Here is a 26,890-nt window from a genome sequence, read left to right as displayed (position 1 = left end):
TTAGTGTATGCCTTAAACACAGCCCTCTGTTTGTCAGTGATCTCACATGTGAGGCATTGTACCCATTTATCTCTATCATCCTCAAAGGCACATGACAGCTGTGACTGCAAGTTACTTTAAATTGTTGTGAAGGCTTTGCGCCGCATGACATCTCTTTGTGAACATTGCAATGTGTCATTAATGGGTGGCTCCGCCTGGCCCCACAGGGGGTGCAGTCCATGCAGCAGCATGCTACATGCCATGAACTGACCTTATCTTATCCTAAATCTCTTGAACATACTTGAGAATCCACATAGCTTGCCCAGTTCATACATATCACCCACTTGGAAAACACCAGCCTGACTGACAGACCACAGTTGGTTGTTGAAATCTTCCGAAGCTCTGGCAGTAACTGCGTAGAATATTGGAATCTATTTTGGCTGTATGTTCCTAGCCTAGCAGGCCATGGTGACTCTGTGGAGCCTGGACATCCCAAATGTGTGCTCTACAGGTGAAAACAGACATATGGTTGTGTCCAAATGCATGTGCTAACACCTTCCTTTCCAGGTCACCTTAACTTCTAGCCATTACATGAGTGACTGAAGCTGCAGGATAATACCATTCATAGTTCTGGGTATCCAGGCCTCTCCTCTCCAGTGCGAGCTACACCCTGTAGAACACTGCTCACTTCTGCTCCGCACTCCATATCAAGTCTGAGAGCATGGCATGTCATTCCACAAAGAAAGACCTCTCAAGCAGCAATGGGATTGCTGAGAACAAATAAAGCAATTGCAGGAGAATCAAAATTCTAGCCATTGCCCATTCAGCCTTCTGGGGATCACTGGAGAGCGCACCAGAATGCTATTGATTGCTGGTCATCAGCAACACCATTTCTAGGTCTCCCCTTACCAGGTCACCTTTGTCGTGATACACATTACCTGCAAGTGTCTGCCTCCCATGCGAGCTTTGTGTGAAGGAGGATTGCCATTTCCAGCGTCAGATGCTTTTTGATTGGGAATAAACAGAATTTGCAGCAGTTGAAGTTGATCCATGAAAATGCACCAAATATATCCGGCTTGGATATTAACATGGTAACAGGGTAACTACGGTTACAAGGATGCACTAGAGCATTACCTGCGTGTGGAGCGATGATGTGCAATACCCTCTCTCCCCCCACCCCAGAGCGAATATACCATTTTGGTCCCCTCTGATGCAACAGGCATGACGGGGGTTCCATCACCAAAGCGAACATGACGGGTGAAAGAGGATATCTCTGTTATGAGCTGTGAGCAATCCCAAAATTCCTTGATGTAACCAGTCCAATGCGCACTCTTGCCAGTGGTTTAGTGTACAATAATTGTACCCATTGCAGGAGCTCAGATCCTTGATCCAGCCTCTTTAAAAAATATCTGAAGATAAGGCCAGTCCGGTATGTTGAAGGCCTTTTCGATGTCCAACTACTTTGCTGCTGCTGTCTCCCCTTCCGCACTGTTTGCGTCCATCAGTTGGAACAGTCTCTGAAAATTTATGAAAGTATTACGGGCATGGATAAATCTATTTTGGACATCATGAATCACAGTTATTAACATTGCCAAAAGACTATTGGCCAGGGTGTTAATCAGGATCTTATAGTCTTGGTTCAGGAGGGATAAGGGTTGGCAGGAGGGGATATCTAGGGAATCCCTCCCCTGGTTAGGAAAAACTATATTTAGTGCCTCCCCCATAGATCACAAAAGGTCCCCCCTACAAAAGGTGGCCTGCAACATGGACAATAACTTACTGGCCAGGGATTCTCTGAACAGACCCCCCAGGATATAGCGGCATGGATTAGCAAATTTAGCGGCAGAAAAATGGAAATTTAGCGGCACAAATATGGAAATTTAGCGGCAATTTAGCGGCATTTTATTTGGTGGTTTTTCCTACAACAAACACAGATATCTTCTTTTTTTAGTTGTTTAACAACATGAAGCTATGTATTTTTGGTTTATTTACAATGTAGACACTTTGTATGGCTTCAAGGCTGCATATAGGACATAAACTAATGAATAAATACCCCAAAAGCAATCCCCCCAGGGCCCGCCGCACACTGGGCACTCTGCAGAATTACTTAGATTAGTGGTGAGTGGAATAGTATTGTAGAGTGGCATAGAGTTGGCATTGAGTGTTGTAGAGTAGATTTTCCACCCAGAATGTGAACAGTGTCTAGTACCACACGTGCATAATTATGTGTGCCAGGGTGTGGTCACGAGCTAGTAGGGCTACAGCACGTTCATGATAAACATATGCAAACATGTGTACCAGCTTCTACTTAGCAAGAAGCTCTGTTAATGCAAGCGTTGGTTGAAATGTAACTCATCAACTGCACTGTGTGCATCTGCCAACATTAACCGAGGATGCTAGATTCGAGGTTCCCCACAAAAGCTCCATGTTTTACACAAGACGTTTGTGATCTGGGATGTATTATGGTTAGTCAATTCCAAGCAGCTCCGCCCGCTTAGCAGGACGCTTAGTACCAGGATAATGGAAGAAATACTGCTTACCCGCTCTTGCCTCTCACTATTCATAATTGAATAATCATGTATGAAATCAATGTGTTTTTGATGAAGCCCATCATAAGGTAGCTTTGAATTCAGTGCAATCTTGAAAGCAATGTCACTAAGCGACTACATTCTGTGCAATCACACATCCGTGCTGGGGGAGCTATGCTCATACAGTCATGTGAGTTCCTAGCAACATCACAGCGGATTCGAATAAAAAAACTGAATTAAAACAACACTTTGAAATGTTTTCCATATTAAAATGAATAAGTTTCAATAAAAATTACACAATGTAAATTGAATGTTATCATAACAAGTTTCCATAAATGTCCTTTCTTCTGAGATCGCAGCAACGCCCGACGGGTAAGCTAGTGTGCTATAAAAGGTATTCATCCAAAGTACACAGACATTGTCATTTCTTATTCTGGTACCTCTGGAGGACTTGCCCTAAATTCAACAATAGTTGTATGAAGTCCTTATATTATGGAGGAAGACCGCACAATTCACTAAATGTAATTATTTAATGTCCTTTATTCAGTCATTAAAGTATCACCTGTGTCATGGTGTCTTATTCAAAATACTTTACCACATTTATGTCAAAATGGGTACTCCGATTTCCAGAATCTTGTTAGGTTTCACATTCTTTTTAGCTTAACTCTATTTAGGTTTTGAAAAGCTTGACTGTGGTCACTAGAATTGTGTCTGCGCAGGACAGTGCTTTTTTGGTTTTAAAAAAAAAGTGCTAGGCCCCTTCTCAGAAAGCCACTGCAGCTTGCACCGCCCATTGCCACTAAAGCTCTGCCAGTTCCAATATAACTACAAACCATCACACTCTTCCAGGAGTGACAGTGTGTACTATCCCAGGCCACCCAAAGCTAAGAAAATGTCCTGGGCTAGAGGTGGTATAATTTTTTTTAATGTATATTGAATTATAAAATCCTGTTGATGTGCTCACCGTAGAAACAGCTAAACAGTGCCACCACGCGGTTTACTGTCATGTGTGACATTATTGAGATTTTAGTGCCATTGTCACGCACCAGTGAACACTTGCTCAAATTAAGCACTGCATGGAGGATCAAATTATGTGCAGAACTGACTAAATTATGTAGCAGATAAGACAAATTATGCGGTGCAATGCTGCACAAATTGTGGCAGCATTCCTTCATGATTTTGTTCTTTTTACAAATTAACGTGGTCTGGGCAAAGGTTTGCTATCCTGAGTGTCAGTTTAGCATGTAAATACCGCAATTAGCAACTGAAAGGTGACTCGGTAACTTTAATAGGCTTGCCACTGCACAGAAACCCTCATGGCAGTGTTTTTAGGTACTTTTGAATCTCTAGCTGAAAAGGGCTCTCTCAGTATAATTTTAGGTTTGTGAATAGGGGAAAAACAAACCATCAAACAAATATATACATTCATGTTTAACCTATCTATTTAATGAAGGTAGTCAATCCACAACGAGCACTGACCTAACTAAAGCATTTTAATTGCTTGTTAATAAATCCTTTTCAATTTCGTACATTTTATAATTTCCTTCTTTTTTATCTGTTTCCCTCTTTTCAGAGTCGGGGAAGATAAGGCTCCAATAGAGTTGTAAAACATTGACTGTCGTGATCGCCCGTGATTAATTATTCCAGCCCTAGGCAGAGGGGTCAAAGAAGGGGTGAAACAAAAAGCCTCATTAACGAGTGAAAGGTCTTTTAATGACCTGTGAAGTACTCGGGCGGGGCTGGCAGCTAAAAACCTGACTGTCTGTGTGTCCCCGGGAAGCTGCTGACACACACGAGTGGGGAGGGGCGCACAGCCAATAAAAGGCAGGCATTGTTTGTTTTGCTGTCTCCCGGTAGAGACACTTTTCTCTAAATATCGCGGCCAATATGGTCATTATCGCGGCCATCGCGGTAGTTTGCCGATTTCGCGATTTTTTCGTGAATCGCGAAATCGCGATAAACTGGAGGGTCTGTCTGAATGTTACATAAAACTCTGCTGGTAAACCATATGTTCCGGTATCTTATTCCAGGCCATCTGCATGAAGGCTATATGCACCTCTTTAATATCTAAGAGTTCTACTTTGAGAGCCTAGCACTGTAGCGGGCTCAAAACAGGGGTGCGAATGCCAGCTACATATTCATCCAGTTAATTGGAGTCAGGGGTACCAAGTGTGGCTTGTAGTATTAGATATTAGTCAGCAAACGCTTCACAAATTGCCTCATTTGTATAAGCACTACTGAGTCAGGGCAGCTGATGGCGCTTATCAGGACTCTGGTATTTTAAGAGCCAGGCACGTATCCTCCCTGCTTTGTCCCCTTCAGCATGTGGGTGTGCCACATACTCCCTGTAGTCTAAACTACCCAGTCTGCGAGCAGGTCGGAGTGTTTTTTGGTTAACTCGATCAGGATTTACCTAGCTTTGATGCACCTCACAACCTGTTGTTCAGCTTGCCTTATCTCCCTCTCCACTTCCTGCAACTCCCCATGTAGTGTGCGCTTTGCATTTTAGGATATCTTGATGTAGTGGCCATTGATGACAGCCCTACAGGCATCCCACTCAATCATGCCATCTGCAACAGATCCTCATCATTAGCAAAGTATTGATCAATTTGTATACCACTTTGGTCGTGAAATGGCCCGTCCAGTAGTGCCTCTGTCTTCAGTGTTCAGGTAGGGATCCTTGCTCTACTCCTTCCATATTCCACACTCACTTTCATAAGGTTATGGTCAGTGAGGATGCACCCCAGGTACTCCATTTTCTGTCTGCTCAGGCACTGCCATAGGGATTACAATGTCTGTTTCCACCAGCCTTTTCATGGCAGTTAACCTGCCATAAAAAGGCAGGCGGCAAGGGACTTGGGGGCCCTTAGTGAGCCCCCCATCTCCTTAGGCCCTCCGCCATGCGCCGTGGGGGGCACCTAGGGTGCCCCTTACATATCCCTGCACCATGTGGCAGGCACATAGTGCAGGGATATGCAAAATATGTTTTTTTGTAGTGCAGCGTTGCGTCAACCCTCAGGACATGCTGCAATACAAAATATAGCACATTGTGACCTCCTTGAAGGTGGTCGCATCCTAATGTTGATGGCGGGACCTCTGACAGCTAGTGAGGTGGTCCCGTTTCTGAGAGGATGACAGTCAGATGAAAGTCCAACCGCCATCATAATGAGGCTCACTATTCTGCTCACTAGGGACATGTATATGAAAAAAGCCAACCATCAACTCAATGACAAAAATCTTTTACAATATCATCCAAAAGGAGGTATATACCAACAGTGTCGTAGCAATATGGGGAAACCTAGCTGACTGGAAAGACAAAGGGATACTTGAGTGGGAGGTAAATACAAATGATCTCATCTGGATGGAGTAACAAGGAAGGCCTGGCAATTACAATTGCTCCTAAAAAGTTAGGGTGGGGGGAGGAAGATGTCTTGGATGGGAATAGGTACAGAGAGCTGGCTTACCTAGACCAGGATGAGGAGGGGAATCTGAGCAACATTGATTAGGAAACTGGGACGTCGCACAGCCTGCGCATCTTGTCTTGGAATATTAATGGCTATAAAAGAATATGGCCTCAAGAGATTTTCACAAATCTCCTTGAAAAGACCGATATTATGTGCCTGCAGGAGACATGGCTGTGCGACGAAACCCCCGTTACGGAAGGTTTTGCTAGTCACATAAAATCTGCAAGAAAGAATAAAATGGATAGGGCGTCAGGTGGCCAGATGACGCTGGTCTCCACAAGGTTAGTGAGAGATATCCTCCATCTTGACCTAACATGTATCTGGGCATTAGGGTGCAGAGTGCTGTCCAAAATAACAACACAAGGGATGAAGGTTTTTGTATTATCAACGTGTACATACAGAAAGGGGAAAAACAGGAGTATAAAGCAGAGCCGGATCATTTGAAAAAGGACCTAGAGTACTTACATGAACTTTACCCAGGAGATGTGATTTTAATACTGGGAGACTTTAATCATAGATTGAATCCCATAAAAACGGATGCCTGGAATAGTGACATACTAAAAGCTTATAACATAGAGTCTGCAAAGTTTATCAGCACCGAGCTCTCAAATCAGGATGTGGAGCTTGGACGGCTGCTGGGGGGCATGGGTCTGGTTTGTGTGAATGGTAGGAAAGAAACAGATTGGCCCGCCAAGCGCACATTTAAAATAGGACAGCAATTGTGCCCGATAGACTATGTATTCATCCAGGCCTGGTGTTTCCACATAATCCAATATTTCGAAATACTTCAAATAGAGGGCAGCGATCATTTCCCACTATTGATAGAAATGTTTGTAAATAAGGTCCTGCCAAGATAGAAGGTGTTGCATGTAGAGGTTGAATATCCTAAGCGACTTACAACCCGGATAAGTGAAGAACATCTAAATAAACTGAAGGACCTTCAGATAGTAGCTGACTTAGGAAACTTAGTAAAGGGAGAAGAGATACCCTGGTATGAGGATATGATAAGACAACTCGTAGAATGCCTCAGAATAAACATTAAACAGGGGAAGCATAGCTTGGGAAGGAACCTTCCACTACATACAACTAGTAACCCATGGTTTGATGCAGATTGCCGTAAAGCAAAGGCCGTTATTAGAAAGAGTGAAAGAAGCCTTAGGCGTAGCAATAATGAAGTAGAATTTCTAGCCCTTAAGAATTTAAGGATAAAATATAAGGCATTGATTAGAGACAAAAAAAGATCTTTCAAAGAAAACTGCTGGAAGAACCTACTAGCGACAATCGATGAAAAGAATGTCAAAGGCTTCTGGAAACTGATACAGGAATGTGCGGGGAAAACAGCAGGGTCCATGCAATGTTCTGTCCCAGAGGATAAGTGGGTAATCTACCTTGAGGAGATCTACGGCAATTGGCCAAGGAGGGAGGCAATAGTACCATCTAGTTGGCCAGGAGTGAGGGGTGAAATAATGGAGCAGTTCTCCCAAGGTCATATTAAAATCGTGATAGCCAACTTAACATTAACACGAGCTGCTGGTCCAGACAATCTACCCGCCATTATCATAAAAACAAATATAGATTGGTGGGCGGATTTGTTCGCAAAGACGTTCTTAAGAATATTAAAAACAGGAACGTTACCAGATAGCTCGAAAGGAGCTATTATTAGACCCATACACAAAAAAGGTGACGTAAACTCCCCCAAAAACTATCGCCTGATAAATCTTTTAGACATTGGGGAAAAAGTCTTCTCTAAAATCATTCTGGGTCTATTAAAAAATTGGGCTGAAGATAATGATATAGTACCCCCTGAACAGAGGGGTTTTAAAGAAGGTCATTCAACAGTGGATCATTGCTTTGCCCTCTGGGCGGTAGCCCGGAAGTCTATAGAGCAAAGGGGTAATCTGTTTTGCAGCTTCTTAGACTTCCGCGCAGCATTCGATCTTGTAAGCAGGGAACAGCTATGGTCTACCTTGAAAGGCTATAAGTTACACGCAGACCTGTTAGCCCTTATCCAGGCCTTACATACAGACAACTGGGCCCAGGTAGTCCTGGACGAGGATGGTGGATTATCTGGTAAGATCCAGATTGGAAATGGTCTGAGGCAGGGGTGCGTATTAGCCCCGTTGCTATTCTCCTTGTTTATAGCGGATCTGCCTTGGAATCTAAAAGAGGTTAGAGGGGCTAGCCTAAAGCTAGGGGGTAACCATATATCCTGTCTGCTCTATGCAGACGATCTGGTGATCATGGACCAGACGGAGATAGGCTTACAGAGGAAACTAGATATGTTCCATAAATACTGCTTAGATAAGAAACTGGTAGTAAATATGGAAAAGACCAAAATCCTATGCTTCGGCAAAAGTAAGACCCGTTTCTCCTGGTATCTAGGTATGGAACAACTTGAGAAGGTAACGGAATATAGATATTTGGGAGTATGGTTCACGAGTAATTTGAAATGGACCACCCATCTGGAAGCGTTAAAAATTAGGGTAACAGCCTCTATAAAGGGCTTAAAAAGGTTTAATAGCTTCTACGGAGACTTGTCAGATGGGCCGGCTATAAAGGCCTACCTGGCAATGGTCCCCGCGCAATTCCTATATGGATTCGAGGTTCTCCTCCTTAGTGGGAAAAAAGATTGGGACAAAATGGAGGGTATGATCCTAAAAAGCTTGTTCTCGTTGCCGAAATCTGCAATGGTACAAGCGGCAAGATTGGAGATAGGAGTCACTTCCTGGGCAATTACATCTAGGATGGCACTAATACGGTTCTGGCAGCGACTGGAGACAGGGGAACCTCCCGGAAAAATATCACAGTGGTGTAGAGAGGAAATTGCCTCCAGCGAGTTATCGTGGGCTAAAGAAACAAGACTCTCACCAAAGGAAGCTTATGGGAAGCTAGGAATAGAACTAGATACCCAGTTAGGACACACCAATATAGGCAAAAAAGAACTAGGGTCATTGGGAGCGGATGTGTCCTGCATATGCGATCAAGAGTATCTCCGGCGAAAAATATTGGTGTCCCATATGATCCAAGTATGGATTTCAGAAGTCCACTCCTACCCTTACTTGGATAGGTTGCAGAATCAGCACTTAAGAAGAGAGGTTTTAAAACTGAGAATGGGCATAAACCCCTGTTATGTAAATACCAGGGTTAAAAATTACATGATAAATAGTAATGGCAATTGCACATGTATGTTAGGTACCTCCTGTGATATTATTCATATTTTATTAGACTGTAGGATGACCCTTGATATACGTAAGGAGATTTTAGGCCCGCTATTCAAAACTTATAGGATTATGAATAGAAAGCAAGCTGTAGATCTCCTGGTGGGGATGGTAAACCTGGATATAGCCTGCGCTTTGGGGAAATACATGAGCCGAGTCAGGAGGTTTCTCCAGAGTACAGAGGTATAGGCGTATGGTAACGAGATTGCACTTTAATGTATGTATTATGTTTGGAAGGTCTGGTCATATATGTTTTCTCATGTTCACCCTTGTGATTTTAACATCCTAGGAGGATACTGTTTAAATAACAAAGCTATTGGGGTTTCCTCCCGGAAAGGACTGAATTGCAATTTTATACATTTTATATATTTTGTTTTTATAAAGTTTTATAAATGTATTGTGTATACTTTTATGGTTGTAACAAACCCAAATAAAGTTTTAATGACTGACTGACTGAGTGGGAGGTGTAATGTTTTTTTAAAAGGAACTTCCGGTCCTCTACCTATTGCCAAGAGTGCACAAGGATCCTTCCAAACCAACGGGCAGGGCTATAGTTTCATCCACGGGTGGTGCCCTGGAAAATTATACCAAGTACCATTTTGTGAGGGACCTGGTATCTAATCAACCATACCATGTCAGGGACACAAAAGATTTTCTAGGCTAATTTGAAGGCATCCACTAGGAAAAAGATTTCTTCTTGATTACTTTGGATGTCAACTTCCTCTACACCATAATTGATCCTGAATAGGGTATCAAAGCATGCCAACATTTTCTCCAGATAAGACACAGTAGGTGCAAAGCCCACAAATACATTATTCTTGATATGATTGAACACTGCCTGAAAAACAATATCTTCCTCTTTTATGGTACCCTATTTAAACAGATACTGGGGTCCGCCATGGGGAGGTGTTTTGCTCCAAGCCTTTCCAACTTTTTTCCTGGAGCTGTGGCAAGAGGAGAATTTTAAGGGCAATAAGAACTTTCCAGAGGATGAACAGGTCATACTCTGGCTGAGACACATTGATGACATGTTCATCTGAAAAGGGACGGAAGGTGAGGCAAGTAACTTGTCAAACTTAACACCTACATCCTCAACCCTTGCCTTACACACGCTATAAGCAGTAAGACAGTAGACTACCTGGATGTCAGGATTGAAATCCTGCAAAACAATATAGATACCAAACCCTTCCCGAAACAGACTGGTGGTAATAGCATCTTGCAGTCACCCAGACACCCTGAAATTGAGCATTCCAGTTGGGGACCTGCTGAGGGCTAAACGTAACTGCAACATGGAGGAGGCTTTTTTGGCAGAACAGACCATCATGATCAATAGATTCATAGAAAGCTAGGCTACCCACAATGGTTCCTCAAAAGGACTATTAACAAAGTCAGCAAAAGTCGCTAGGAGTCAGATATTATTTGATCCTAACACCAGTAAAGAGATGGCAGTGAAGAAGGAACTAGAATTATCCAGACATACAATAACAATTTCAAAGACATCCAAAGGATTTTGGTCAAGAGTTGGGATATACTCATGAGCTATCCCACCATATGTTACACCATACAGAAAATGCCCATTATCACTTACAGAAGAGAGCACAGTATCAGAGACATTCTTGTCCACGGTGACATTACTATGCCTAGAACAGGAAAGGAACACAATTTACAAGGTTTCTTCCCATGTGGTCACTGTAAGGCTTGCAGGAACCGCTACATGCGCAAATAGCTCACTACAGCTAGTCATAACACCACCAAGCCCATTGCCCAATTCCTCACATGCAGCTCAACCTTTGTCATTGAGGTCCTGGAGTGTCCATGCAAGCTCAGATATGTGAGGAGCACCACACAGATGGCCAAACAGATGATACGGAAAGCCTGAGGGTGATTATCACAAGGATCCATAATACCCTGTAGCACAGCATTTTCAGAGCAAGTATTTTCCAGACAGTTCACTTTTTTCATACTTTGCCATTAAGCAGATCTCGAATATGATTTGTGGTGGAGACAGAGTTCTCAAGCTGAGAAAGAGGGAATCCAAGTACATTATTAACCTTCAAGCCAAGAGCCCATGGGGACTTAACCTTGATGAGGCACCAGGAGTTAACCTGTAGGATGACTGAACAAACCCATCCCTACCTATCAGCCCATTCCCCCACACCCTCTGGCTCCCTTGTCTGAGGTCTCATTTCAGTATGCCTCCCATGGAGGTATTGTTGTTATATATGTTGAATATAACTTAGATTGTAACTATTCTGATTTTACCCTTTGTATTTGATTTTCATTTTTCTGGTTACAGGAGGAAAGGAAGGGATCCACTCTGCTTCGGCGGTGACACCTAATGTCATTGAGTACCTGGCTGTGTCATGACTTCTTCAGACTTTACAGTATTTCCTTAGTTCCCTGGATAGTACTGTGGTTGGATCTGTTGGTCAGGCAAAAGACCTACAGTCTGACATGAATGAACTTCAACTTTGAGAATCTGGTCTGTCATCCTGCATGGTATCAGGGACATCTCTTAGATATAGATCAGGTACTCCTTGCGCTGTTACACCAGGACTACAGGTGAATTCAGCTCATCACCCCGGAGAGAGCCTTGATAGTATCCCCTCCACCACGTAGTCTAGCATCTTACTTGGGCACTTGCCCTACACCGGATCCCTCCTCTTTATCCCTCTTCATTACACTTACAAGTGCATTGCTCTCCCTATTCGGACACTCTTTGTTGTTTTTTATCCACATCTTAGACCCCTCGAGAGCAGCTGGGTAGCCCCAATTTGCACCTATTGAGTCATGAGGTACAATATCCAAACACTAATTTGGAACCCATGTGACCAGTTATTTCTTAGGTCCTTCGTTTATGTTTACAATTCAGTCATAATAATGCACGTCACTGGTAAAGTTGTCTCATGTGATCAAGACTGCTGAGAAGATGAATGAAACTGGAATATTTGCAGTAACTTTCACAGTATGTTATACATGGTATTTTGTGCTTCAGAATATATATGTCAACCTTTTGCCTGGATTGGTCTATTCACTGCCACATTTATTTCTTCTCTTTATCATTTGTAATACAACATGTAGTTAATATTTTCAAAGCTGCTGGAAACGAACATTGTATAAATAGGCCATTGCAATTGGATTGTGAGCTAAAGGGAAAAGGTTATGTTTGCAATGACATTTGCGGGAGGTAGGACTACTCATCCAGTAGTTACAGAAAGGTTGTGATGTACACTATGATCTTGTGTTGTGTGTCACCATTAGGTGTACAGGAGTGTATAGTGTCCTTGTGCATTTATTCACAAAGCCAAGATTATGTTTTGTGGCAGGCTGCTGTATATGGCTGTACCTGGATGCCCAGGCTTGCACAAAAAGAGATGTGAACAGGAGTTATCCAGTAAGTTCTCAGACTTATTTAGCAGACTTTAGATTAAATGGCAAATCAAGGCATTGAACTACCATTTGCATCAGGATAGAAAAAGACCAATATGTTAGGTCCCCTAAGGAACATGTGTGTCCAAAAACTGACCCAAAGTTCTAAAGAATTAAATATAGGGGGAACATTCTGTAGTTTGGATACAAAATTGGCATTGCTGCATTCTTTCTCCTCAAGCTAGCCCATTGATATGTGACAAAAATAAATCTCTAGGATGACAAAAACTGTATAGTATAGTAACATGGAAGGTAAAAAAGTAAATGTGTGTCCACGTTCAAACTGAGCAAAAGGTCAGCACTCCATTAGGGATTTTACTTTGTTTCTTGTCAGAGATTTATGGTAGGGGAACATGCTTGAATAGAGTTTACTCTCAACAAAAAACATATTTCTGTTGAGCTAGTGTTGAGCTGAGAGTGAAGAGTTTTATCTTGTTTTGTGCAGTTCCAACTTAAGGAGACGTGTTTTTAAACCTTCATATTATTGGAGACTCTTGAAGGGATTTTACTCCAGGGTATCTTAGGGAACCAAAAGTCTGATTGCGATGCCCGAGGGACCGCCACCAACACGCTGTCAGTGATGGTCCCTCAGCCATCGTAACAGAAATCTCCGTCTGCCATATTACTATGGCTTCTGAGCAGGTGGCGGTCGGAAACACCGACTGCCGCAGTTCCGCCAGGTGGTCTTTATCTGACTGCCTGACGGACCTCCCTGTAGTCCCAGAATGGCGGTGGTGCCTGTCAGTCACCACATTAAGGATTACAATATCCCTTTCTGCCAGTCGTTCTGCAGCGGTAAAACCACAGCAAAACAGCAGGCAAAATGGATTTGGGGGCCCGTAGCATGTTCCCTAACTCCTTGGGCCAGGGATATAGGCCCTAGAGGGCACCCTTTATATTCCTACACCATGTGGTACGCACCAAATGTAGTGCAGGGATATATGCGGGTGTCTGTTTTGTCTTGCAGCAGCTCCTACAGAGCACAGCACCGGCCGCAATACAAAACATAGGCAATGAGATAGCCACGGTGGCAGTCACATACTAATTTGCCTATGGGTCTGCCGCCTTGTAAGCAGGCAGCCCCAAATATGATTGGATGGCGGATGGATGGCCATCCTAATTACCCCCTAAATTTTGATGGCTCCCATTCAAACAGACTGAGTACTGAGGTGTGATAAGATCCTTGGGAGACTGGACAAAATATCGAGTTGCAGAAATATTGGGAAAACATATTGTGATACAAAAGTATCATGATGCAGAAATATCATTTTTAGGTAAGAAATATCGTTTTCAAGAATATCATTGTGGGAAATGTTGTTTTCAATAATATAGTTGTTTGTTATTTTAAGTGGTTTATCATTTTTTATTTCACTGCTAATAGTAATTTTATATTGTTTTAGTTGGTTGTTAGGTTTGTAGGTTTATAGGGTTGGAAATCAATTAAGTATAATTAATTAGCAATTACTTTTTATTGTATTGTGAAATAATTATATTTTAAGTTATATATTATCAGTGGGCTTCTGTGTTTGTAGTTGTATAGGATGGGAAGTTAAGTAGGTAACAATTAACAAATAATTATTAATTATTTAGTTGATTAATAAATATGTAAATTGTCATATTTTAATTTTTTCAGTTATATATTAAGTGTGGGCTGTTGGGTTTGTAGGAGTACAGGGTTGAAAGTTAATTAAGAAATAGTTAGTTAACAAATAATTACCAATATGTAAATTGTATAATAATTGTGTTTTGTAAGGTATATATTAAGGGGCCGATTCCGATTCGGTAAAATGCCCTCCGAATAGCCGTACAGAGCTTTTTTCCCGTACGAATCGTATGCAGAACCATACCCGTACGTACGATTTAGTACGATGTGTACCCAAAGCAGTTCTCCATACGAATCGTACCGAAGACCGTACAACTCACTAATCTGTATGAATCGCATTCAGAACGTGCAGTACGCGATGTCCGGACGGATCGAAGCTGCACTTTCCGACCCAGCAAGTGCGAATCGTATCAACAACACTCAGTACAACTCTTTTTCTACGGGAGCTTAAAACGTCCGTAAAAGCAGATTTCGCCTCAAACTGTATACGAAACGGACCACGGATTGCAGGGGTATGGTTCTTTGGGGTACGGTGCGTACACCCCTGGATTTCAGGGGTATGGTGCATATGTCCCCGTGCGTACACCCCATGATTTTAGGTTTACGGACCGTAGGGGTACAGTTCGTACACCCCAAGGTCATAGGTGTACGGTGCGTACACCCTGTGCATATACCCCTTGATTTTAGGGGTACGGTGCATATATGATAGTGTTGCCCTCCATACGAATTGCTCATACGGGACGTTTACCGTACGAATCGCGTACTCATTCCCCGGTCCACATCGTACTTGGCGGGTCGTACGTAATTTTTACGAATCGTACGATTCACTGTGCGGGTCAATGTCGTACGGATTTATGCTTCATTTTCCTACAGTTCGCTATGATTCGGACGTATTTTCTCACAACGGATCGTACTTCGCGATTCCGACGGATTTGTATGATTAGTACGAAAACGACTACTCGTACGGATTCGTTTCCCAAATCTGAATCGAACCTTAAGTGTTGGTTGCTGGGTTTGTAGGGGTATAGGTTAGAAAGTTAATTATTTTTCATGTATTTATTCATATTTAAGTGATTATTAATTATATTAAATGGTTTACATGTATTTGTTTTGTTTTATTATTATTATGTTTCTTATATAGCGCCAGAATCGACCCCCGAAGGGGTATCTCCGCGCTTGCCTTGGGAACCCGTCCTGGCTTTTCCCTGTGAGATAGCTCCTACAGGGCATCCCCAAGGTGAAAGCCAGGGATCCCGCCGCGGGCGGCCGTTGTGGAGATTAAGCAAGCTTAATGCCCAGAGTTGCACAGTGTGAACCCATGATTAGGTCAGGCACCGAAGCGAGAATTATCGAGTCCATGGACATTTGAGCTCAAGACTCTGCCGTGTCGGGAATTGAACCCTGGTCCCGGGTCTGACCTCTGCTTCAGGGTCTGCCTGCTCTAACCAGTGAGCCACACTTCTCCACTATGTTTGGGCTGCTAAGTTTGTAGGGGGTATAGTGTGGTAAATGAATTATTTAATAAATAAATGCCATTTTTTATTGATAATTATGAAATTGATTACTAATCATGTTAATTATTTAACCTTTTTTTATACATATGTACTTTTTCTTGATTAATTAATGAAGTTCACATATATTTTTTATAAACTAATAGGGTTATGTGATTTAAGTGCAGTAAAATATATTTTTTACATAATATTTTTTTTTATAATAGTGTTATAATATATGTGTATATTTGTACATACACACATATATATTTATGTGATTATGTGTATATAAATATATATTTATTTATAGGATTAAATATTACTTAAATATATGTAATTTATATGATATTAATGTTATATATCAAAACATTTAAGATTTACTATTTTTAACTATATATTTTAAAAACAATATTTTTTTATATTTTTAACATTGTTTAGTGAAACAATACACTTTTTTCAATATTTTTGTAGTTACCATTATATGTTTTGGGCAAACAATTTTTTTGTAATCAATATTTTTGACACAATATTTCTGTATTATGATATTGTTGTGATTAATATTATGTTAATGATCCATTCCTTGTGACTTCCTAAAACCATGTGCATACACAATGTTCTCTCTGAACCATTATATGTGAAAATTAGTTTTTTATGATTGATATTGTATTATGGGACACTAATTTTGTGTTTGCATCATTACAGGAAGCACTCGTAAAGACGATTTACTCTGCAGCATCCTCTAGCATGCTCTGCTACACTGTCAACCACCGGGTGCTAATCCAGAGGCTCAGAGACATCGGGGTGGATGGCACTGCCCTGACCTGGTTTGCGTCATTCCTTAACCATCGGTCTTTCCAGGTTTCGGAGAATGACACCCACTCCCTTGCAGTTCCCCTCCAGTGTGGAGTGCCATAGGGCTCTTCTTTAAGCCCGACATTATTCAATGTCTACATGTTCCCACTGGAGGAGGTGGTCATCCCGTTCGGAGTGAAAATCATCAGCTATGCTGATGACACCCAGCTCGTGGTGTCCCTATCCCATCCCAATCAAGAACCATCTAACCTCCACAGCTGGCTTTCCAAAATCCAGGGATGGATGAATAACTCAGCATTGAAACTCAACGGGTCCAAGACAGAAATTCTGCTCCTTGGTCATAAAGGGCCCTCCCTTCCCCCGAACATCTGGCCCCCCCTGTTTGGGTGAACCCCGATTCCTAAGAACGAGGTCAAGAGCCTGGTAATTTGGCTAGAGAAAGACCTGTCCTTCAAAACCCAGGCTAAAAAAACGGCTGAGATTTGTTTTGGGCTTCTTAGATCTGTTAGGGAAATCCTCCCCTTGCTCCTCCCCCTATGTCCAGGAAATTGCTTATCCAAGGCCTTATTCTATTTCGTCTGGATTATAGCAATGCCATCTATCTGGGAGCCCCCGAAGCCACCTACAAGAAATTACAAACAATTCAGAACGCCGCGGCCTGGCTTCTCACCAACACCCCGGCCAGATCCTCGGCAAAACCAGCTCTGAAGCACCTCCATTGGCTGCCAGTAAAAGAGAGAGTTAAGTTCAAGGCTCTCTGTCTGGCCCATAAACTTTTACAGGACAAAGGCCCCCCCATCCTTAAAAACTTTATCATTCCTTACAAAGCTATAAGATCCCTCCGCTCGGACCATGAACACCTCATCACAGTTCACAGTGTGAAAAGGGCCTGTACAGGCCGTTGGCGTTTCTCTGTGAACACGGCCAGCCTTTGGAACACCCTCCCCCGCAAACTAAGGATGGAATCTGATTACCTTCGATTCAAGAAACTATTGAAAACACATCTATTCCCCTGATCCCCCTTCTTCCTCCTCCTGCGCTTCCTACCTCTCGAATGTCTTGGTCTTAGCGCTGGGATGCTTACGGGTTACTACGCGCTTTACAAAACCCCAATAATAATAATAATAATAATATTATTTGGCAGTTAGGACTTCATCAATGTATACACAAACAAGACTTTCAAAATCATAGACCAGGTACCAGAAGTGTATTGTAGGAGCTTGCAATTTGTCATAGTACCCCATATTTTATTATAAGCCACAGTAAGACATGGTTACAATTATTTCACCTTTAAATAATTCTGATTTATTTAAAATGAATATGCCTTCGTTATTTGCACAGTCTGGAATAGGAATAGAAAATGTTACCCCTCGGAAGTCCAATGCTTTCCCTACTGTTGCAAAGACTGCATTGGGAACAGCATATCTTTAATTCCTAGACTTCAATACTTTTCTTTAATATTGTTTAAGTATATATAAAATAATTATTTAGTTACTTGTTTAAATTCCTATTTTTTGTATATATATCTATTTATATTGTTTTTGTATCGCTTGTTTTGTTTAAATGTTTTTAGTAAATGAGTTTTTATATTTTATTGATTTTATAATTTATGAAATGTTTTACCTTTGATTTGTTATATTTGTAATTTGTTATATATATATGTGTGTGTGTCTATATAGATTATATATACACAATATGTAAATGCTTTTTATAGTAGTAGTTTTTTATATAATGTAAAATATATATTTTTAATAAACGTTTTATATCTTATATATATTTATAAAAATACACACGTGTGTATAGTTATATACATATATATTTATATAAAGTATTAAGTATTTCTTACATGTATTTATTTTACATTATATTAATGTTATATATTAAAATATTTATGATTTACTAATTCAAACTATATTAAAAACAATATTTGTGTATGTTTTCTCCTATATATTAGCGTGAATCGATATTCTTTTTTCGATATTTTTGTACTTACCATTATACCCATTTTGGGAAATTATATTTTTGTAATCAATAGTTTTGACACAATATTTCTGCATTATGATATTGTTCTGAAACATATTATATAAATGATCTGTTTCTGGTGACTTCCTAAAACCAGGTAGACAATGTTCTGTCTGAGCCATTGTACATGAAAGTGAGTGTTGTATGTTTTTGGGAAACAATATTTTTGTAATCGAAATTTTTGACACCATATTTCTGTATCATGATATTGTTGTGATAAATATTATGTCAATGATCCGTTCCTTGTGACTTCCTGAAACCATGTACGCAATGGTCTCTCCGAACCATTGTATGTGAAAAAGAGTGTTGTATGATTGATATTGTAATATGAGACACTAATTTTGTGTTTGCATCATTATAGGAAGCACCCATGAAGGCGATTTACTCTGCAGCATTCTCTAGCACACTCTACTACCCCAATATCTGGCAGCTAGAACTCCATCAGTGTATACATAAACAAGACTTTCAAAATCATAGGCCAGTTAAAAGAAGTGCATTGTAGTGACTTGCAATTATTTGTACATATGTGTAAATTTAAATTCTGCAGTCTGATTTAAGTAAAATTCATAATTTATCGTTTTGAAGCTTTTGGACTTACAACGTTTTGAATTACATGGGTGAGTTGTGCCTCTGCCTGATGTTCTCTCAAACAAAAAGGAATATTAGTCTGCACAACGGGTATGTGTGTTTTACTAGTCTACTAAAAATATACATAGACTGTTCACTTGAAAGCTTTTTTTTCATTTCTTAATAGCAAATTACCAACTCAGACCTGATCAATTGTGTGTTTTCCCACACCTAGGTAAATGTAATCAAACAGGTAATACTATTTTTCTATCTTGGAAAATTTTCTCATACTCTAAGGTAGTGGTCTTCAAACCTTTCAATTCCACGCCCCCCCCCCCCCCTCCTGTGAAAAAAAAATCATCGGGCACCCCTTAAGATTTTTTACAACAATCCAATAAACTAGCAATGTTTAAATATGTTTAGTATTGTTTAAACAAAGCAGGTAAGTTCTGTTACCGTTTTAAAAATGCAATCAAATACATGATTGCAAACAAAATATTCTAGTTAGGCAGGCCTTACTAAAGTGTAAAGTATCCACAGTGTGATTATTAGAAATAGGGGTGAGTGTTTTAAAGAATATTTGGGGTCCCTTCCCTTTTGACACTTTCTCCCAGCCAGAATATAAATGACAAAAGATATTAGTATTTTGGCCCATTACAGAGCAGCTCAGTGCACCTAATTTTTTTCAGCTGAATATAAAAGCACTGTTATCAGCATAATTCTTCTTTTGGTTAGAGCCAGGCGCCCCCACCCGCTCCGGAATCACTTGAGGCCTCCCTAAGGGGGCCCGACCCCCCTTAAAGACCCCTGCAGTCTAAAGCATGTTGCTCAAAGAACAATTACAAGTAAACCTATTGGCAGGTGCACCAGAAATGTTAAAGCCTTTTACAGTTTTTACTCATCCTAAAGCCGGTGAAGGGCTAGCCAATGATGAATGTGTTTAATGTTTGCAAACATATTTATTTTAAAAAATCCACATTAATGGGCCCCTGTCTGCCCTAAGCCTTTAAACCTAGTTTGACTTAGAGAGACGGGCTATCAACTCCAAGCGGTCCACCTAGGCAAATATATTGAGATGTTTCCAATGAGGACTTGTGCAGATGGGCTCATGGGATGCCATAACGGTATATCTAACATGGTGTGCACCCCATTGGTGACTGGCCCTCAAATAAAATAATATATAAGCATTAGGTTCACCTGGTAGCTGTTCGTCAGTTCGCATTATTATGGTTTTATACAATTTGGGTGGAAAGGCCAAATCAGAAATCAAATTTAATTTGTTTCTTAACTTTTTGAAGTTATGAGAAAGGCACTGTTTTATTTGGTATCCATCCAGCAAGATGAAAATACATGCCAAGTCCATTTCCGAACTGAACGAAAAGCGAATATTTTTAATCCAGGAGATGCTGCGTGCCTCTGCTTGACCACCTTACTGCCTAGTCCTCTAACCAGGCCCTGGCCCCCTCGACTATCTTTTGCTCCTTTGATGCCTTGCAACCTCTGTTGCCTCTCACCTTCTTGTGTTGCTCTTGCTCCCTTTTCTCTGTTTGTCTTTCGCATTACCTCTTCTCTCTCATTCTTTTTTCCCACACTCATTTTGCCTGTCTCTCTCTTTCCTAATCATCTGCTGTTACTCTCACTCCCTATCATTTCTGCCTCTGTCTTTTGCCACTTTCTTTCTTTTGTTTTGCCTGTTTTTGCCTCTATCATTCCCACTCTTTTTGCTCTCATGCCTGCTTTTCCTCTTGTTGTTTGTTTTACTCGCATATATTTTGCCATTTTTTTTGCTCACATTTTCCTTCATCTCTGTACTTTAGGTTTTCCCACCTTCATACACCTGTGTTTGACACATTTTCCTATTCCCGTCCTCCTCGAGCGCTTATCTTCCCCTCTTTCATTCTTCTCACTGCCAGCCAAAGCATGGATGCGCAGTGGGTACACCGCTGGGGCACTGGATGTGCACCAAAAGCAAGCCTGTCTTTGTTCTTCAACACTCTGCTTGCATCCAGTTGCAGATACCCTACTGCTGGTCCATCCACTCCAGATCCACTAGGCCTACAAACTCATTTTCCTCAACTCCAGCCATCCCTCCCCACGCTGCTCCAGGGCCTCCTCTGTCCAGACAGCTGGTGCCGTGCCCCCTTTCCAATTTCTGCTTCAAATCCCACAATATCTCTTCCATCGACACTCCACATGTCACAGACCACGGGATCTGTGAACCATTGACCCTACACTCACTTGAAGGCCACCTGCTCCGCACCCGCTCTCTGTTCATGCATTCCATTAATGTCTGGAAACTGCTAGACGGCCTCGCCCCTGACCTGCTGTTCCTCACTCAATCCTGGCTCAACCCTGCTACTGCACCAAACATAGCCATCACCACCCCACCCAGCTGCGAAATAATCAAACATGAGAGAGCCAACAAACTGGGAGGTGGCATAGCAATTTTTCACTGCAAAACTGTACACTGCACTGCCGCCTTGGCTGGAACCAACAACTGACTACAACATCTGACCGTGATATCAAAAGAAGGGGGAAAGGGGGTAGGACAATTTTTAAGGGGGTCCAATGCACTCGTCCTAGCAACAAAGAACAACAAAATGGTGTACAGAGTTCCCCCGGGAGAGCTTAAGAAATTTGGCTCAACCTGTAATTCTCTCTCATAATACCTAGACGTAGGGTGAAGAAAGGGTCTCAAGTGTGCAGTGTCGACCCATATTCCAGAATGAAAAGGCACCTCACACAGGCTATCAACAGGACCACAACTGTAGCCCCAGTCGATAGTTGTTCAGCCTCATCATCGGTGCCTTGCTCCTTCGGCGGGCTGGCGGTGCAATGCCCGTCGGGCAGCGGTGAAAGCTGCACTTTTAGTGGAGATCTTTAATTCTGGGCCAGCGGGTGTGTGCGTGTGAGGGGCCAGAGGGAGTGTAATAGTGAGCGTGGTGGTGAGTTTAAAAGAAGTCAGGGAAGTCCTGTTGGTAGGCAATTTATTGGTCAGGCTTCCTGCTTCAGTAAAATGAAAAAGGGGTACTACGGGGTGGCAAGTGATGGGACCAACCCGTATTCAACCCTTTGTGTGCAAGTAGTGGTCAACATGTTTCACGCCCTAAGGGCGATTCTTCAGGACCTGGGTGCTCATAAATTACTTGGTTCCTTAAAAATTAATTAGGACACCAGTATACGACCTGAATTAGTGTCGTATCGTAATGGTTCCACAGAGGGGACTTTCTGGAACTGAAAAAGAAAAGAGAAACAACAGTATAAACACATGTCATGCCTCCTTGGCAGTCAATTGCTAGTGACTTATTTACTGTGTTGATTTGTGTGCATGCTATCCAAAGCATGCGTGCCCAGTGAATGGCTTTGTCTAGATAGTAAGAGCAGCAGGTTATTTCTGCGACGGTAAGAGAGAAGATCAGAGTTCACTTAATTCTGATAAGTGCCTGGACGGTGCTCGCACTAAATAGTGGTTGCGTGCTACTTTTGCAGAAAACCATGACAATAAAATAAATGATAACGCCTACATTAGTTGCCCAGGCGTATGTACAAACAGACCCCCCAGAGGCTATCCGGTGGTGAGTCACAATGGTCAGCCACCCGTAGGGGGTTAGAATCATTACGCTCTAAATGAGCGAGCCACACAGTGAGAACCGAGGAAAAACGTGGTTTGACACTCTGTAAAGGAAAGTTGAATTGTACGCCAATCAGCGCACTCACCCTTAGTGTTTCTTCCTAGAAACCTCACGGGCCATCCAAGTGGGGCCAGCAGCGAGATGAGGGAGTCCTAAGGAGGAAGAAGACAGCAAGGCAAGTGCCCAGCGGGGAAGGATATAAAAGCCGATCGAGGTTTTGGCTGCAATGCTACGCGGTCAGTTAACCGTCAAGGAAACCAGCCTCTAAACAACCCGCCCGGCTCCTTACCTCTAGCGTCGCTGCAGACAAGCTGCTCTGCACCTACCCCTCCCACAGGACAACAAGGTCTGGACAGCCGGCGTGGTTGAACAGACCGCTTCCGGGTTTAAGAGAGGGAGGTAGCGCGCGCACATTCAGGGTGTGTCCGTCACGTTGCTAGGCAACGGGAAGCCAAGCTGACAAGGCAGACGGTACGGAAGAAGGACTACACAGCTCGGGCGTATTAGTATGAGCGCCATCTTGGACTGGAGTTGTGTGTGTAACAGTCAAGGGTGCACAGCTCAGGCGCATTTAGTATGAGCGCCATCTTGGACTGGAGTAGAGTGTGTAACAGTCAAGGGTGCAAAGCTATGGAAATAACAATGGACAAAGAGTCCAGAATCATGACTATCTGGCGAGAGTCGACCAGGGCACCCCGTCATTTAAACCCAGCGTGTCACACTGCAAGCGATGTATCCATCTTTGTTCATGCATGAACAGAGCTTGTTGATTAAGGTGTGGTAGGGATTCAATCACAGCCCATCGCATGTTCTCAGGAAGGTGTTCCTTCTCCTTACAGTGGTCATACAGTTTGGTATGCGATTTATGACAACGGATATTACTGTTATGTTCCATTATCCTTTGCTTGACAGGGCGCATGGTCATCCCTATGTAGAGGCAGTTGCAGGGGCACATCAGGACATATATGCACTTGGGGCTGTTGCAGTTCGTGTGCTTGCTGTAAGTCCATGTAAACGTGTTGTTCAGGGTAAGGGACTTGCCCTGGATGGTCTGTGGACAAACAACGCATGTGCCACACCGATAGTGTCCAGTCACAGGCGGGAGATCCCACAAAGTCTTGGTATTGTGAGCAGTGATCTTCTTGGGGCGGGTGTGAACAAGGGTATCCTTGAGGTTTGCCGTCCTCTTGAAGGCGAAACGTGGACGTGGAATCTCCAGTCCAGCAGAGTTCAGGATACCCCAGTGGGCATTAACAGTCTTCTTGATGAATACTGAGTTCCTGGTAAATGAGGTCACACAAGTAATCTTGTCGTCTGGTATCTTTGGGTGTACCTCGAGGAGGGCCTCTCTATTGTTATTAAGAGCTCTTTTTGTGGAATCCTTCAGGAGGCGGGTGGGGTAACCTCGGTCCAAGAGTTTAGTTTGGAGGGAGCGAGCCTGCCGTTTGTAGTCATCAGTCGAACTACAGTTTCTCCGGAGGCGGAGAAATTGCCCAAATGGTAAGTTATCCCTAAGGGACTTGGTATGGTGACTGTTGTATGGTAGTAGGCTGTTCCTGTCCGTCTCTTTCTTGTAGAGGGTGGTGCTTATTGTCGTGGGCTCCAGTACAATGGTAAGGTCGAGATAAGGGATCTTTTCACTCGACATGGTGCCAGTAAATTTGAGGAACGGGTCCTGTTGGTTAATCCACAGACAAAACCTCTCACAGGTAATCTGGTCCCCCTTCCAGAAGACCAGGATGTCGTCGATATAGCGACGCCAGCAAGTGATGTTTTCACGGAAAGGATTAAGATCAGGGGGGTAGATGCACCTTTCCTCGAATGATGCCATGTAGATGCAAGCCACGCTCGGCGCAAAGGTCGAGCCCATAGATGTACCGCGTATCTGATGGTATAGGGACGATTCATATTTAAAGAAGTTTTCAGTTAGTGCCAAATGGGCCAACTCCATGATGAAGGAGATGGGTGTGGGTGACATCCACTCCTCTTGACGGAGGACTGCTTCAACGGACTCCAGTGTCGCTTGTTGGGGGATGTTCGTATAAAGAGCTTCCACGTCAAGTGTCAAGAGAAGGTCGATGTCTTCTCTCCCATCCATGTCGTTGATGAGGCGAAGTACATCTCTCGTGTCCTGAAGGTAGGATGGAATGCGTCTGACCAGGGGTTGCAGGAAAGCATCGCAGAACTGGGAAAGGGGTTCTAAAATAGAACCAATACCCGACACAATCGGTCGTCCTGGAACAGGGGTGATGCCCTTATGTATCTTTGGTAAGATGTAAAAGTACGGTGTTACAGGGTCTGTGGTCACCAGGAATTCTGCCTCTTTTTTGCTCACCCAACCATTGGTCTCTGCTTCAATGACCAGGGACATCACGGTAGTCATGAGACGGTTGGTGGGATCTTCAGTCAATGGTCTATAATGATTGGTATTAGACAACTGACGTCTGCACTCTTTGTCGTAGTCGTCATGATCGAGGATGACAGTGGCTCCCCCTTTGTCGGCCTGCTTTATCACAATGGAGGTGTCATTGCCAAGTGAGGAAGCTGCCCGTCTCTCACAATTAGAGAGATTGTTGAATGATTTGGTGGGTGGTTTGTTTTTTAGGGTTTTCAGCACAGCTCTTTCAAAGGTTAGTACCTCAGGTGGGACCATCCCATCCGTTGGAGTAAAAGTGGAGGGTTTCCTGAGGCCAGTGTCGTCACAGGGGATGTCCGGTTTGTTGTCAAAGAACGCTCGGAGGCGTACCTTCCTGAAGAATTGCTTCAGTTCTATCATTTCATGGAAGGTGTCAGGGGTCGGAGTGGGGACAAACCCAAGTCCTTTCTCCAGGACTGTCTTCTCTGCGTCGGTAAGGGTTCTCTTGGAGAGATTAACAATCAGGCTCTTCTCCCCCTGGATGTCGTGCTCCTGGTTTCCATCCCCGTTGGTTCTGGCACCTGATCTTGCCACTGAATACCTTTGTTCCCGCCTCGCTTTCGCCCTCTTCCTCTGCCCCAACCTCTGCCCTGAAAAGGAGGCGGATTGAGAGGGTAGAATTGCGGGGGGCCCTGGGGGTAAAAAGGGTATTGCCATGATGGAGGTATATTCGGTGGGCCGTGGAACATAGGTCCTTGATGATATCCTTGTTGCCATGGGCGGGTCGCTCTTGCATTTCTTGCTTGGTAGCCCCCACTGGAGTCACTGCTCGACGAGCCACGCCTGGTGTCGGTGTTTGAATTATCATCCGAGGAGTAGTTATTTTTGCTCCCCTTGAACCCATCCTTAAGGTAGGGGTATACCTTTTCCTTAGAGAACTTCGCTATATCCTTCTCCAATTTGGATGTTTTCTGTTTAAGCAGAAAATCATAATGATCAGTCATCTCGTCCTAGCAACAAAGAACAACAAAATGGTGTACAGAGTTCCCCCGGGAGAGCTTAAGAAATTTGGCTCAACCTGTAATTCTCTCTCATAATACCTAGACGTAGGGTGAAGAAAGGGTCTCAAGTGTGCAGTGTCGACCCATATTCCAGAATGAAAAGAAAAGATGGCGCTCATACTAAATGCGCCTGAGCTGTGCACCCTTGACTGTTACACACACAACTCCAGTCCAAGATGGCGCTCATACTAATACGCCCGAGCTGTGTAGTCCTTCTTCCGTACCGTCTGCCTTGTCAGCTTGGCTTCCCGTTGCCTAGCAACGTGACGGACACACCCTGAATGTGCGCGCGCTACCTCCCTCTCTTAAACCCGGAAGCGGTCTGTTCAACCACGCCGGCTGTCCAGACCTTGTTGTCCTGTGGGAGGGGTAGGTGCAGAGCAGCTTGTCTGCAGCGACGCTAGAGGTAAGGAGCCGGGCGGGTTGTTTAGAGGCTGGTTTCCTTGACGGTTAACTGACCGCGTAGCATTGCAGCCAAAACCTCGATCGGCTTTTATATCCTTCCCCGCTGGGCACTTGCCTTGCTGTCTTCTTCCTCCTTAGGACTCCCTCATCTCGCTGCTGGCCCCACTTGGATGGCCCGTGAGGTTTCTAGGAAGAAACACTAAGGGTGAGTGCGCTGATTGGCGTACAATTCAACTTTCCTTTACAGAGTGTCAAACCACGTTTTTCCTCGGTTCTCACTGTGTGGCTCGCTCATTTAGAGCGTAATGATTCTAACCCCCTAC

The sequence above is a fragment of the Lissotriton vulgaris genome, chromosome 1_1 (genome assembly GCF_964263255.1).
Source record: "Lissotriton vulgaris chromosome 1_1, aLisVul1.2, whole genome shotgun sequence".
Classification (NCBI taxonomy): domain Eukaryota; kingdom Metazoa; phylum Chordata; class Amphibia; order Caudata; family Salamandridae; genus Lissotriton; species Lissotriton vulgaris.
The sequence above is the reverse complement of the archived record's forward strand: the minus strand, read 5'-3'. Positions refer to the sequence as shown.